Source organism: Protopterus annectens, chromosome 2.part0 (assembly GCF_019279795.1).
Source record: "Protopterus annectens isolate FY-2018-M chromosome 2.part0, PAN1.0, whole genome shotgun sequence".
NCBI lineage: Eukaryota > Metazoa > Chordata > Ceratodontiformes > Protopteridae > Protopterus > Protopterus annectens.
This window is the reverse complement of record NC_056728.1, coordinates 817,833,037-817,848,749: the sequence shown is the minus strand read 5'-3', so window position 1 is coordinate 817,848,749 and position 15,713 is coordinate 817,833,037. Positions and strand designations below refer to the sequence as shown.

Below are 15,713 nucleotides of genomic sequence, written 5' to 3'. Positions count from 1 at the left end.
GAGGGAAGTCTGTGCTACAGCATGGGGCTTCAAAGGCAATGAAGGAGGAGAACAAGTAGGAGTCTTTGGAGAAGGGTGTTCACCTCCGAAGGAAGAGTAGGTCCTGGAGGGTTGGATACCTCTGGCCAAAAGCAATTGATCCACAAGACGCACCACATCATGTTCCGAGAGGCTTCTAGTGGATCTCATGGACATAGCTGAAGGGGAGTCAGGTCTATCCAAGGATGCAGGAAACTCAGTGCCCACAAAGGGGTCTTTGGACGGTGCTAAAATATGCATCTGCATCAAGAACAATGGAGCCGTTAAGGCTTGTACTACTGGTGTCTGTGCCGAGGACATCATCGGTGCTGAAGGTAAGGTCTGCACTGACGAGGTCGGTGCCGAAGTAGTAGTTGGCATGATGGTAGGTGCCGAGAGAGTGTGCGGAAAACGAAGTGGTCAGTACTGAGAGGATAGCCGGTGCCGTGAAAGGTCTGCACTGAAGAAAAAGTAGGTGCTGGTAAGGAAGTCTGAACCGAGGGGCCCCCCAGTTCCAATGAGGTGTAGGGCACAAAACTCGGTGCAAAAGTAACAGATGGTGCCCAAGGCTTCGGTGCAGAAAATCTAGGCACCAAAAGCCTCGGGCTGAGGAAGTAAAATCCGAACTAGAAAGTTTGGCCTTCTGAGGTCTTGGTTCCTGGTGGTCCCCAGCCAGAGACGACAGAAGAGACTTGGCCTTCTTGTGATCATCTCTTTTTTTATGGGAACTAGGAGGGGTTGAAGCCTCCAACTCAGAAATAGCCTCTGAAAAGGAAGATTTAAGTAGTCCTTTTAAAATCAGTTTATTTTTCCTTTCCACCAAAGTCCTGTTAGAAAAGTTAGCACAAATTCCGCAAGATGGGTCAGCAGTCAAGTGAGACACACCTAAACAGTAAACACATAATGCATGTGCATCTATCCAAAATAGGCAATTTATGCCCACAATCCACACATCTTTTAAACCCCGGACCACCTTTTTTCTCTGCCATGATAGGAAGGAGGAAGAAAGGACAGGAAGGAAGAAGGTACCAACAATGGTACGAGAAATACCCAAAGTTAAAGCAGGAAAGATTTTACCAACGGTGGTAAAGGAGTTACCTCACGGTAAGAAGAAAGAAGGGATAGAAAACAACCAAAATAGAGTCACTAGATGCGATAGGGTAAGAGAAAACTATTTAACAAAATTTGAACTGAGAAGAACTGCAATACGATTAGGTATTATCAAAGAAGTTTTACTTAGCTCAAGAGAAGTGGCTTGAAACGACTGAATGGCGATGCGGCAAATAAAATCTGGGATAACAGGGAAAGGGGAATTGTGGGTAAGAGTTTAGCTCAAGAGTTTGTGGCTGTCGCGAGCTTGGAAAATAGCTGGCTCAGTTCCGAGGTCGGAAACGATAACCCAGACGTAAAGAATGAACGAGGATTAACAATATCAGATCAAAGTTTGTAATAAGTGCATTGTTTAGATTAGTTTAGAGAGTTAAACTTCATTTGTTGACATGTACATAGTTTTGTGTATTTGTTCTAAGTTAACAGGGGATGGGGTTGTTCTTAAAACAAGTTAACTTTTTGTTTGAGGAGTTTTATTAAAGCAGAAAGCCTTAAAGTGTCACATGTTCAACACAAAAAAAAACTGCCATGCACAACAGGTGAGAACAATAGCTTTTTATCATAATGGCTACACTATCCATACTGTTTTGGAATGAAAATAGACCTAGAGGTGCAGACAAAATGGAAGGAGTCTTGAATTATATTAAGAAATGCAGAGTGCAAATAGCAATGCCACCAGAGATGCATTTGGGGAAAAAAAAAAACAAAGTGAATTTGACAATGAAGGGTTTCAGGCTGAATATTCAGCCAGATATCAAGGACAAATAAAAAGAAGAGTAGTAATACTGACTGCTAAAAGAGCTCCAATAGTAACAGAAGAGGGGGGAAAAGACAATAATGTTAGATTTTTGGCAATAAAGGGCTACTGGCAAGGGAGGAGGATAGCATGTATTTATATTCCACCAAAAACTGTTATAATGGAGCTTAAAATGTTTTGGGAGAAATACTCATCTTTCATCTGGGAATATTACTTATAGGTGGGAACTAGAACTCTGTTTGCAATAATGAGGATGTATCATAGGTTATAGGATACTTTCTAGAAGGCAAACTATAACAAAAGAGGGTATATTTCTGAAGACATTTATGGAAATATTTGGTATGGAAGATGACAATTCAGTATTAGGAACTCAGACAAAATTTACATATTACTCCTGGACTAGAGTGGACAGAACTTCTATTTCACAGCAGCACATGCATTATCATAAAATTTTAATAAGCATCCAATATTTCACCTCATGCACCAATAAAAACAAAGACAAAAATGCAAGTTAGGGAAGGAAAAAGGAGATACTGGCACTTTCCCAGCTACTACTTAAAATGACAGGAATTCAAAGAATGGGTAGTGGAAGCTATTTGAGAGTTAATGTAGAAGAAAGAAATTTCTTCAGAACGAATAACTAGTGAGTGGGATCAAAATTAAGCTGAAAAACAGGGTAGAAATACAACAAGAGAGACATGGTTAAGTAGTAGCACTGATTATTCCGAGGGGCTGACATAATTTAAAGTACTGCTGAATAAGGAGAATCTTATAGAAGAACAGTTGCAGAGTGCTAAAGAGAAAATACTGGAGTATTTAGATGATAGGCAACAGTTTAGAAAGACTGCTATTAAGCAAATATTTTTTGATGACTCCAGAGAACATAAAAAAACTTTTAGCTCAGAGAATTAGGCAACATAAAGAAGAAAGGGTTGTCAAACTTAGGGAGCCTATGAACAAGAAACAATAACCAGAGATCATATTAGTGGTATTAGAGATATTTTGGAAAGTTTCTGAAAATTTGTATAAAGCAGAGGAATGTGGAAACTAAGAAAGAACACAAATGGAAAGATTTATGGAAGCCTTAATTATGCCAAGGTTATAGGAAGATGAGGTTCAACAAATTATAGTTAAGATAGGAGGAGAGGAGGTAAAAAAAATAGTGATGTATAATCATTGGCAGGGAAGTCACCATGAACATATGTTATTCCTGCTGAAGTCTGGAAATTAGGAGGGAAGAAAGTGAAAGAGATCTGGAATATTTTAAAAGTGTTTTAAAAGAAAAGGAAGCATCAGCTTCTTGGAAGGAAGCTGTGGTGGCTGTATTACCCAAGAAGGGTAAAGAATGTCAGACCCAGGTTCATATAGACCCATTTAAATTTTTAAAGAGATTATAAATGTTTATGTCTACAGTAGCTAAAAGAATGGCAACGTTTTTGCTGAAATTGACAGATTTGGATCATTGTGGTTTTGTGAGGGGAGACAAGCATTTCATTTAACAACATTAACAGAACAATGGTAAGGGACGCAAAATATAAGAAAATACCACTATTGTTGGTGACTGCGGTGGTGGTGCTGCGGTAGCGTTGTCGCCTCACAGTAAGACGTCCTGTTCAATTCTCAGCTAAAGCATCTTCTGTGTGGAGACATGAGTGAATGGGCGTACCTTCGTTGCAGGTTGTGCGTCAGGGCTGGCAACCTGGTACGTAAAAATCTATTGCCAATCATTAGCGGACCAGAGTTCTACTGTGGCGACCCCTAACCGGGAAAAGCTGAAAGATACAACAACCACCACTATTGTTGGTGGGTCTTGATGCACAGAAAGCATTCAACAGAGTTAGGTGGGATTTTATCAGTAGGGCAAGGGAAGCATTTGCATTTCCTCATACAATAAGGTTAATTAGGAAGATATATGAAGGATCAAAGTCAAGAATAAAAGTGGGTAGGTTCATCTCTGATAATTTGTGTTTGAACTGAGGAACCAGGAAGGGGTGTCCTCTTTCCCCTTTGATATTTGCTTTGTATTTAGAGCCATTAGCAAAGAAAGGAAGCAAATTCAAGGATATAATTGGTAAGGTAATCAAGAAATGATGGCTTTGTTACAGGTGATGTTATTTTGTACTTGACGAATCCAGAAAAGGACACTTCAATATTGTAGAACATTTTGAGACAGTTTCACATCTTTTCAGGATATAAAATTAATGAAGAAATATAGACTACAGCTATAAATTACGTACCCATAAATGAACTGGTTCTCCAACAACACACTAATGGGGACATAAGATGAAGTACTTTGGATTATGGAAGACAACAACTTTTTATTTTTTATTTTATTTGCAGTTGGTTTACCAGGATAGTCCATTGGGCCAAGATGAACCCGTTTTCAATGGAGTCCTGGGGAGAAAAGCTCCATAAACATGGTTACAATAGGTTTAGATCCTTATTACAATATTTACAACAATTATAGTGTTAGAGCATACAATTTCTGGCAAACTGGTGGCAAACATCACAGATACAAACTACAGAAAAGTACACATTCCAATGTAGAAACTGAGAAGCAAGTTATATTATAAGGAAGCAAGAAAAGGAAGTTCAGTGGAGGGGAAAAGTGAGAAAATCAGTGTAGATCAAGAAGGATGGGTGCAAGAGCATTCCCACTGGGATAGTAGACGAATGTGAAGAGATTTTTTGAATGTAAATTGCTTAAAGGTGGTACGAATGGCAGGTGGTAGGGAGTTCCAGAGCCGTGCTAGACTAAAGGATAGGAGATTTTTTTCTGGGGGATGATTAGGTTTGTGCAATTCAATTAGATTTTGGTTATTAGATCTAAGTATTCTATTGGAAAGGTGCAATTTGAAAGCAGATGAAAGGGATGGACAGAGGCAGGGTTTAAAAATAAGCTTGTGAGCAAGAGTAAGTTGAGAATAGATGAGTTGATTGGGTAACTCTAGCCATTTTAGTTTATGGAGTGAAGAGCAGTGGTGGGTAGATGTCTTATGGCTGGTAGCGAATTTAGCAAATTTTGTTATAGCAAGAAGAAAGTTATGTTTTAAGGGAAGATTGGATGTTAGTTAGGAGTGGTGCTTCATAGAGAAGAGAGGGGATGAGGAATGAGGTAGAGAGACTGATTTTAGTGGAGGGTGTAAGGTAGCGATTGTGTCGGTAGAGCATGCCTAGTTTTTGATGTTTTTTTTATATTTAGTTGAATGTGGGAGTTGAATTTAAGATGACTATCGATTTGAACCTAGAGTAACTTAGCTTCTGACACCAATTTCAATGATGTGTTGTTGTGGCTGGTGACTGAAAGAGAATTAGTATTGATAGAGATGTGTTTAGAGGGGGTAAATACCATTAGTTTGGTTTTAGAGGCATTAAGTGCAAGGTGGTTTTCTTTCATCCATAGTTCAGTGATGGAGAATGCATCTTGTGTAAGCTTTTGTAGTGCTGGGCTGGATGTGGCAGAACAGATGATAGTTGAATCATCTGCATATTGGATAATGTTAGAGAATGGGATAGAGTTGTGGAAGTCATTTATGAATATGTTAAATAGGAGAGGACCCAGTATGGAACCTTGGGGAACTCCAGTTGGAGTATTAAGGAATGAGGAGGTGGCTGTTTTCCATTTTACTGCTTGGTATCTATTAGATAAGTAACTAGAGAACCAGGTCAGTGAGGAAGGAGATAAGTTAAGCCAAGAGAGTTTAGTTAGAAGTAGTTTGTGAGAGATAGTGTCAAAGGCCTTTGAGAGGTCAAGTAAGAGGGTAGAAACAATATGACCAGAGTCACGGGCAATATTTATAGTTTCCAGAAAGGAGAGGAGGGCTGTCATAGTGCTATGACCGAGTCTAAAACCATGCTGAGTTGGAGTTAGCAGGTGATTGTCTATGAGGTAAGGTAGGAGCTGTAGATGGATACACTTTTCTAGGAGTTTAGAGATGGGAGACAAGATAGCTATGGGATGGAAGTTTGTAATATTGTTATTATTGCCACCTTTATGTAAAGGTATGATAAAAGCCTTTTTCCAAATTTGGGGTACTATGCTTTCTTGGATAGAGTGGTTGATTAGTACGCTAATAGGGCAAGCAATGGCTTCTACAGCTATGCGAAGGAAATATGAAGGAATATTATCTGGGGCATTAGAGCATGGCTTTAGTTTCTGGAGGAGTTTTTTTATGGTAGCTGTATGAATGGGCTTTAGTGAGAAAGGCGAGGAAAGGGGAGATAGGGTATTAGAGGGTGGTGGTAATGGAGAGGAGGTGGGAGTGGTGGTAGAAGTGGAGGGAAGAGTGTTAGTAGAGGAGGATGAGGGTGAAGTGGAGGATGTGGTGGTGTTGGAGAATGAAGAGGTTAGTTTGGAAATAGAATTAATGAAAAAGAGTTAAATTGTGTAGCCAAGTCTATGTCAGGAGCATTGGGGTCTGGGCTGGGGTTGACTGTTTTACCGGGATTGATGAGGGTAGAGATTCCTTTCCAGAATTTCTCAGGGTTTGTTTTATTATTGTTTTGGAGTATGGAGAAGTAATTTTGTCGATCAGTAATAATGAGATTTTTTACTTTGTTTCTAAGTGTTTTATATTTAGTATAGGTGAGGGGAGATTTATTTTTCTGGTAGAGTGTCCAAACTATCTCTGTGATGCATGGCTGTTAGTGTGTTTTTGGTTAGCCAGGGGGGGGGGGTTTAGTTTTATTCTTTTAGACCTTAAAGGAGCATGGTAGTCTAGAAGGTTTAAGAAGGTTGAATTGAAGTGGGCCACTGCATTATCTAGGGGTAGAGTTTTTAGAATATTCCAGTCAATTACTTTTAGAGAGTCAGTGAAAGCTATTGGGTCAAAGTTTTTTTGGTTGCGGGTAGTGATATAATTATGTGTTCTCTGTAAAGGTGTAGGGAGTCGATATGTGAAGGTGGGTAGGTGATCACTAAGGGAGTCTGGAAGTATACCACTATCAGAGAAATAATGTGGGTGAGAGACTAGAATCCAGTCTAGAATGCTACCATTGGGGAGAGTTTTTGAGGGGTGAGTTATGGAGTTAATTAGCTGTGAGAAGTTATAGAGGTTGATATTAAGTGGGTTTGTGGAAGACTGAATGGAGGTCCAATTTATGTTTGTATCACCCAAGATTATTATTTTATTGCTAATGTTGGTGGAGAGCCAAAAGAGGATATTCTCAAGTGTAGTAATATTGTCACCAGGGGGGATGTAGAGGGAGGCTATGCATATGTGCTTGTGTTGATTAATTTGAAATTGTGTTAGGGGTAGTTCAGCATTATTGAAGTTGGGGATAGATTTGTTATAAGGGGTGACTGACAAGGAGGATGAGTATAGTAGAGCTACTCCACCCCCCTTTTTGTGGGATCTATCTTTTCTGATGATAGAGTAGTTGGGTGGTGTTATTTCATGGTCTTTTATGTGGGGTTTTAGCCAAGTTTCAAAGATAGATAGGATGTCAGGTTTATTATGTATGAGCCAGGCATGGAGGTTTGGGACGTTGTTTACTATGCTTTGGGAGTTTAGAGAGGTGAATAGTATAGACTTGTCTGTAGTGAAGAGGTGGAGGGGCCAAGGGTGAATATCTCCTGATATTAGAGTGGATATTAGATGTAGGATTGGGTTGGAGTGGTGTTTGGACTGCTTAGAGTATGGGTTGGAGTTTATTATGTTGATAAAGGATTTGTTAGCTATTATGGAGGTAGAATGTTTATGAGCGGTAATAAGTTTATAAGAAAAGGGTAGCTGGTTTGTTATAGGATAAAGATGGGGAGATATTATGGTGTGTGGTTTTAAGGGGGGTGAGTTAAGATGTATGGTAATGTGGAAGGCTTGTGAGTGGTTAGTATATATGGGTTGGGTGAGGTAGTAAATGTAGACTATGTTGAGGAGTAGTAGTAGAGTGGAGGAGGCTATGGGTTTAGGAACATTATAATGTTGGCTGTTTAAAATGAAAAGAAAGGAAAATGGTTAAGAGTTGCTATGTTGTTGCTAAGTAAACTTTTAGGAGCAGGAGGGTTATATGCACTAGAAGTAGGTATGCCTCTGATTAGTTGAGGGGAGTATGGTACAGAGTAATGGTTGATATGGGTGGGGTTAGGTAGTGGGTGTAGGCTAAGCAGTGGAGACTAATTGGTCAGGTAGGGTTTTCTAGGGGGATGAGTGATGGTTAGTATGGGCGGGGTAAGGGAGTGGCTATTGAGAGAGTTATGGAGAGTGATTAGCTAGGTGGTGTAGTGGGTGTGGTTATGAAGTTATAAATGTAGAGCCAAGGAAGGCAGGATGAGAGCGAGAACCTATCAGTGGACTGTTGAGTGGAGATGGTAAGTGCAAGGGGTTTAATAGGATGGTGTTGCTTAAGATATTAATAAAGGGAGAGAGAAAAGAGAACAAGGGAATTAGGACATGTATAGTATCTTAAGACAGTAAGGTAAAAGATGTGAGAAACAATAATAGTGGGGAGAGGGAGTCACCTAGTGGACAGATGCTGAAACGCACCTGAGATTCCACCAAGGTAGATCCCCAAGCTGAAAAATATTAAAGAGGAGAAAGGACTAAATAAAAAGAGTGGTCTAGAAAGGGGCTAATTGGGGGGCACAGAGTTGGTCAGGGTTTGGCTGCTGAGGTTTCCTGGCAAGGGAGCGTACAGAACCTAGCAGGGCTTTGGATATCTTTATTAATACAAAGGTTTAGCAGTGGTTGTACATACTTTCTGAATTCCTTCTGTGACAATTTTAGGTCTATTCACGTACAAGGGATGAGGTAGTAGAACGTGTTCTATTTTAGATTAGGTCTAGGCATCCAGGCCAGGCGTAGTCGCAAGAAGGTACTGCAGGGCAAGAAGGCTTGCTATAGTTGCAGACGCAACACCAGGATACTCAGCAGCTGGGGGCAGAAATACTTTCCTTCACTAACTTGCATTCTGTCATAAAAAGGAAAAAATATTACTTCTGTTATGGCAGCTAGCTACGGATATATGGGAAGACACTAAACAGAAAATAATACAAAAACTGAGAAAATGGAAGTTCTTGTTTGTCTGTATGGATAGCAAGATATAAGCAATGAAAATGTTTTTAGTTTCTTTAGTTTCATATACATATATAGATCGGGAATTTTTTTTTTTTTTTTATCAACCAAAAGAAGATGTGGACAATAATTAATGAAACCTTGAAGGAATTTATCTGGGAGGAGAAGAGGACAAGAGTTAAATGGGATTACCTGGTCCTCCCAGTAGAACAAGGTGGTTTAAGATTACTTGATTGGAATGGATATTTTAGAGCTGCACAATTAAGGCTCATATACATAACACAAGCAGAAGGTTATAATTCAAAGTGGAAAGGGATGACAAAGAAGCAAGGGGGAGTTCAAGACATAATGAGAAAATGTAATTTTGGATACAAATCCCCAAGGAGAACAACCATACAGAATATTACATTCATAAAGTTGCAGAAAGTATTACAAGAACTAAGCCAAAACTGGAATGGAGAAAGGAAATTTTGCTAATATGGATAACTGTAAGTATAAGTACACAAAATAGTCAGAGGGCTGGAACTTTCTAGATAAAACTGGCAAATAACTATAGAAGGAAAGGTAACAGAGTGGGATGAGGGCAAGAAGTCTGGACTGCAGATTAGAGACTGCGTTTCCTACAAGGTACTTGTATCAGAGTATAGGTTTATAGGTTTATACTATGCTATCTGCCCTAAGGCATTTATAAGCCTAGCCCAAAGTTTTGTGGCTTACACCACCCCTTATATGAAAAAATACTGTGCCCATTAGTTTGTTCTGCCTCTGTCCAGCAGTGACACAGAGATGATTCCCGGGGTAAACCTATGATCTCCCATCCACAGGTCAAGATTTCTCTTGAACAGAGCCAGCGAGGTGCTCTGCCTCACATGGACTGGGATTTTATTCCACAGCATAGGGAGTCTCTGAGTGATAAATCTATCCCTCCAGCACATCCTATTTATATCCGTGCTAAGGTTTAAGTCGCTTGCTCTAGTGGTTTTGGTGGATTTGGATTTTTGAGGTGGAGCATGTCCATTAATTCCGGGTTGGACATGGCCTTGTATGTCAGGCACATGTCACCTCTGAGCAGACGGTATGCGACTGAATAGAGCTGGAGTTTCTTCAATCTGGCAGCATATGACAGATTTTGGAGTCCCTTTATCCTTTTGGTGAGGAACTTTTGGGGTCTCTCCAATTGCTGCAGATGTCGGGTGAGATACATCCCGAATGGGGCATTGTACTCGATCATTGGTCTGATAAGTGAAGAGTACAGGGGAACAATGACCTCACTAGATCTGGATGTCAATCCCTTCATGATCAGGTGGGCAATGTAGAAGGTCTTTCTAACCACTTTAGCAACGTGAGTGTCAAGCCACTGTCAACCTGGGTCCCCAGGTCCCTCATAACCTCTTCTGTGCTTAGTGGATTGCCACCTATATGGTAGCTTGGGGTTACCTTGTTTTTCCCGAAGGGTATGACTATACATTTTTGGCGTTTAACTTCAGGCCATGGCTCTGGCACCAGCTATCTGTTTCCGTGAGTCCCTTCTGAAGGATATCCGTGTCCGATGCACTTTCCACTATGGCCCAGTTTGCAGTCGTCTGCAAACTTTGTCAGCCAAAGTCCTCCCATGTTGGCCTGTACTTCTGAGAAGTAGATGCCGAACAATAGGGGCCAAGGACCGAGCCCTGTGGGACACCACTTGTGACCGGCTTGGAGTCTGACATAGCGCCAGCAACTCTAACCCTGTGGGTTCTGTCCTTAAGCCAGTTTGCAACCCATCTTGTGCCATATGGGTTTACATTTAAGCTGGTAAGTTTTTCTACAATACCCGAGTGGGGTATTGTGTCGAAAGCCTTTGCAAGATCAAGGTAGGCTGTATGGACTGCCTTTCCCTCATCAATGGCCTTGGTGACTGTTTCGAAGAAGTCGACCAAGTTCAAAAGCCATGATCTTCCCTTGACGAAGCCAAACTGGGTCGGGTCCAATGTCTGCAAGTCCCCTATATCTTTGTTTATGAGCTCCATTATGATCCTCTCCATAGCTTTGCAGACTAGACTTGTTAAGCTTATGGGGCGGTAATTACCAGGGTCCATAGAGGCACCGCCTTTGTGGAGTGGGACCACAGTTGCCGTACGCCACTCCTTAGGCACGTATCCTGTGGTAAGGCTGAGATTAAACAGCTGCCTTATGTGCGGGTTTAATTCCTCATTTAGCTCATGTAGCACACAGCCGGGGACACCATCCGGTCCCATTGATGCTGTGTTTTTAGCTTGAGAGAGCAGCTTTCACCTGCGCATTTGAGATGTCTGGGAGGCTACACTCCGCTGGGATAGTTATCTCTCCTTTAGGGGGGGAGGGGGGGGTGAAGTTTGCACTGAACCTGTCTGCCAGTATGTTGGCAATGTCTGTGGGTTCAGTGATTTTTGTATCATTTTGGACTAATTCTGAGCATATCTGGGAGTTTCCACCCAGGTTCCTAACATAGCTGAAAAAGGCCTTATGATTGTCCTTTGAATCCATGGCAATTTTTCTCTCAAAATTGGCCTTAGTTGATTTTATGAGTGCTCGTAATTTTTACTAATAATGATCAGGGTGACTTCCCTTTTATGGATTTTGTTCTATCATGTAATAGCTTTCTCCTCTTATTGTAAAGTTTGTTAATGGCTGGGGTCCACCAGACTGGACGTTTGCCCTTTGTGGAAAGAGTCTTGGTTTTATTTGGGATTGCCTGATCCATCCTCCGCAGCTTGGGTTGTGGTTTCCACTGGCTCAGGGGCCTTGAAGGATACCACACCAGTCTTGAGTAGTGTGAAGTTTGCTTTAGAGAAGTTCTTCACTGTGGTCTTTTTTGTTTGGGGTGGGGGCGGGATGTGGATTTCCAGTGAAATTAGTTTATGATCAGATCTCACCAATGAGGGATATACTTCCGGTGTGGAGCATTTTGTCCCCATGTTTGTGATAATGAGATCTAGTATATTTTCTCCTCTCATGGGAACAGTGACTAGCTGTTCCATGGCATTTGAATTTATGAACTCCAGGAACCGTTGGGCTAGAAAGTTAGGGCTTGAGTAATGTTCCCAGTCTATATTCGGGTAGTTGAAGTCACCCAATATGATGGTGTTTGGAGATACATTTATACCCTCCAGTGTCTTCAGGAAGGCTGTGTGGGGTTCCTGAGTTTGAGAGGGTGGCCTGTAGCATGCTACAATTTGTAGAGCAGTTTTGCCTATAGTTAGTTGCACCTGGATGGTTTCCGAAGCTTCGTGCATTGCCACCAACCTGGAGGTGTGGGTATCCTTTATGAATATGGATACACCCCCTCCTTTTCTGGTGTAGGCAAACATAAAGGGATAGGCGGAGTCCAAAGTGAGAGACCTGCACTACTACAGTTTCTAAATGCATCTAAAACAGAAGCGGTTGTGAAAAGGAGGATAATTTGTAGGACATAAAAATACTGCATAACTATAACAATCAGAGGAGTATAGAAAAGATTGGGAAGAGAAACTGGAAAAGCAATTTACAAGTGAACAATGGGAGGACATATGTATGTCTCCAAAGTATAAAACAAAGTCCAGAAGGCTTAGGATTTCTTGCTTGGAAGTGTCTAGGTATTTGTATACACAAGAAGACTTAAAAGAATTTTTCCTCAAGCAGACACCAAATGTTGGAGGTATGATGGGGAAGAAACAGGTCACTGGGAACATTTTTTTTTTGGGGGGGGGGGTGATGAGTTGGCAGATTTTAAAAATTCCCTATAGAATACTCTTTTAGAAATATTGGGGAAATAAATGTCTATAATGAAGGAAATAATTATTTTGAGCTGGGACCTAGCTTAAATCTCTTGGCTGCAGAAAAAGTACTAGAAAATGGAAATCAAAATCTAAACCAACTGTATTTGAAATATTAAATATTGTAATAAATAAATAAAAGAGCTGGAAGAGGGGTCTTTAGAAAAGGGAAGGAGCAAATTACATAGAAATAAATGAGATGTGTGGGAATATTCCATTCAAAATAATGTCTAGGAAGACAAGTGAGGTTTAAGGGAAAGCAGGAATTAAGTAATTTATGTAATAAACTAAATGAGAATTGTTGTAAAGAAAAAATGTATATGTGATGTATTACGTATACAAATGAAAAAAAAAATGTTAATATGGTTTATCTTCAACTAACATAAGTGATAACGTAACAAAGGTGTTCACAAAAAGAAAAGAAGTGTTGCTGTCCAAAGGCGATCTTGGTGAGCAATACTGAGACACAGGGGAACCAGACCTACATGGGCAAGGCTATTTTTCTCACTTTCTGAATCACTTGTTTTGGCTGCCTAAAATGGTAGGCACAAACAGCATGGACTAAGCCACACTTTTTTTGTACAAAGCTCATATTTTTAACTGCTTTCAACTACCACGATTTTCAGAATCCACACACTAATCCAGAATGCTTCTGAAAAAATCTGAGCTACTGAAAAACTGAAGACATATTACAAATGGCTTAATAACAACAATGAAGTGGCATGCAAGACATTTAACTACGAGTAGCTGAAGGCTCAGATGTAATCAAGTGAGATTGAACAAAAAACAAAGCTAGACCTCTCCTGTAAAACAAATTAAGTAACTTGAACAAAGTTGGCAAAAAACTCCTAACATCTGATTAGTTAGCTTTCTTTTCCAAAGAGAGAGATATATAGTTAAATGTGTGGTACTAAACAAATGCAGTCACCGTATAAAGTTGATCTGTTAGATGGCTTGCAGCTGTGGGTAATTAATGAAATTCCTTCTATGTACATTCCCAGTCTGGCACAATTCTGAATCTCTTCACCCCAGTAAGGGACATGCACTCTACCTGATGGCACAATTCATGACATCTTATGGGGGCGATGACAGCATGCTCAGTCTCTGTGCTTTCCAGCTCAACTACCATACGCTGCGCAAGCACACATAAAAGACAAAAATAAACAAAAAAATAGAACAGTAGACAAACTTGCCTGACTTACAGGAAATCCTATCATTGATGCTAATACACACATCATCCAAAAACAAGAGGATGCTAGGATGGGAAGAAGCACGCCCTGCAGAGGGCTCCATCTTTACACTGATATGAACTATACATATCTTCTAAATCTGATTATGAAGGCCCTCTGCAGAGGGCAACTGGATAAAGAAGAATTTGAAGCAGTCCAAATTAAACTTTTGAAGGTCACATATGAAGGAAGGCTAAAAAGATATGACAGCATAAAATCTAGTCCTGAAGCACAGGAGAGGAAGGGAGACCAAACTCCTGAAACCATGCTCCTAATAAAAAAATTACTGGTGAAGGTATGAACTAAGTGGTCATAAGCAATGACTTTTTTTGGCTCCCTTCAACTGCCTTCCAACTTTGTTAGGAGGCATAGAGAAAAAAAATAGAAAGGCATGCAGAAATCTTCCTTGCCCTGGGGAAAAAAAAAGTGTCCACCAGCAACTTCCCCTTTCCCCTGCTGAAGTGATGGAGAATGGCATTCTTTCAAGTGATTAACAGGCTGATCCCCCTAGGTGCTCCACTTCCAGAAGATAATGACCACTCAATGTCTCCTTTACCTCTAATTTTATAATGTGTCTAAAACTATGAATGAGGATATCTGACACAGCATTCTCTTCTACAGTGTGCAAAGGCTGTAAGACAGGTGCTATCAGTCTATAACCCACTAACAGACTATTTCCCACTCTCTCCAAAGGGATACAAGTAAATGTTACCCTGTGCATGTTCACATGCCATGGGCGGGTGTGACCTGACTAAAGAAGGGGCTCTGGAGTTTATCTCCCTTTCCTGAGCTTAGAGAATGAAGAACACAATCACAGCTCAAGCAGATTTTATCTAAAAACATTTTGAGTGTGCTTGATTTTCAGCACATTAAAGAGGAGCTCAAGTGGGCTGCACAACTCATTAACAAAGCATTCATCAGAAGGGAATTGGTGGGACTAGCTGCAGGAAGGGAAAACTAACTATGACACTGGTGGACACATTCAACTACTGTACAGCCCAGAGAGAGCAGAACAACAGTAAAACGTCAGACTTCCAAGATGGCTGTATACTATCAGCTTAATTCTCTCTCTCCCAGTGAGAGAGCAAACTCAGCAAAGAAGGCAAGTACACTTGTGTTTATCAGTACATTTCAGTAACTGGCTAGTACATGTACTGTCTAGATGCCACAAAAAAGAAATACAGAGGACCTGAAAAAAAACAGGTACAAAAAGTGAGGAAGAAACACTGACTGGGGAATGCTCTGCAGCTGTTCAGCAAAAGGCAACACAATCTCCAGACATGAATTCCAGTAACCTACAGAAAGATACAAGACAACTGCACACAGATCTGGTTAAAATAAAAAAAACACTGATGGAGTATATCAACACAAAAAAGGTTGGACAAAGTTTTAAAAATATATTCAGATGAGGTGACAAAGCAGCAAAAGTCAGAGGTCACAATGAAGAAAAGGTTGGCTGACTATGAGACTGCTCAGGAAGATATGTTTCAAAAAATAATAGAATTAGATGACAGAGGATGTAGGGAAAACTTGAGATTGTCAGTTATACATGAGAAACTGGAAGGAATATAGTCCATTCATTTTATAAAAGCACAAATAAGCAACAGGGCTGCTATTCTGTAGCAGGAGTTGTTGGTTGAAAGGACACATCATGTATGTATGCTCCAAACCTGGCTATGAGAAAGCAACCTAGACCTTGAATAGTAAAGATGCAATCCTACCAGCAGAAGGAGTTGAGTCTGAAAAAACTGTGGCAGAACGACAAAGTACGAAAAGTGGGAGACAGCAGAGTGTTTGTGGAGAATGATTACTC

At 40.5% G+C, this 15,713-nt stretch overlaps 1 protein-coding gene across 6 annotated transcripts in view; it reads right to left on the bottom strand.

Annotated features, from left to right (window-relative positions):
- Positions 1 to 15,713, bottom strand: part of KDM4C (lysine demethylase 4C) — a 3,520,425-nt gene that overhangs the window by 3,178,023 nt on the left and 326,689 nt on the right. The gene's annotated exons all lie outside the window — the stretch shown is intronic.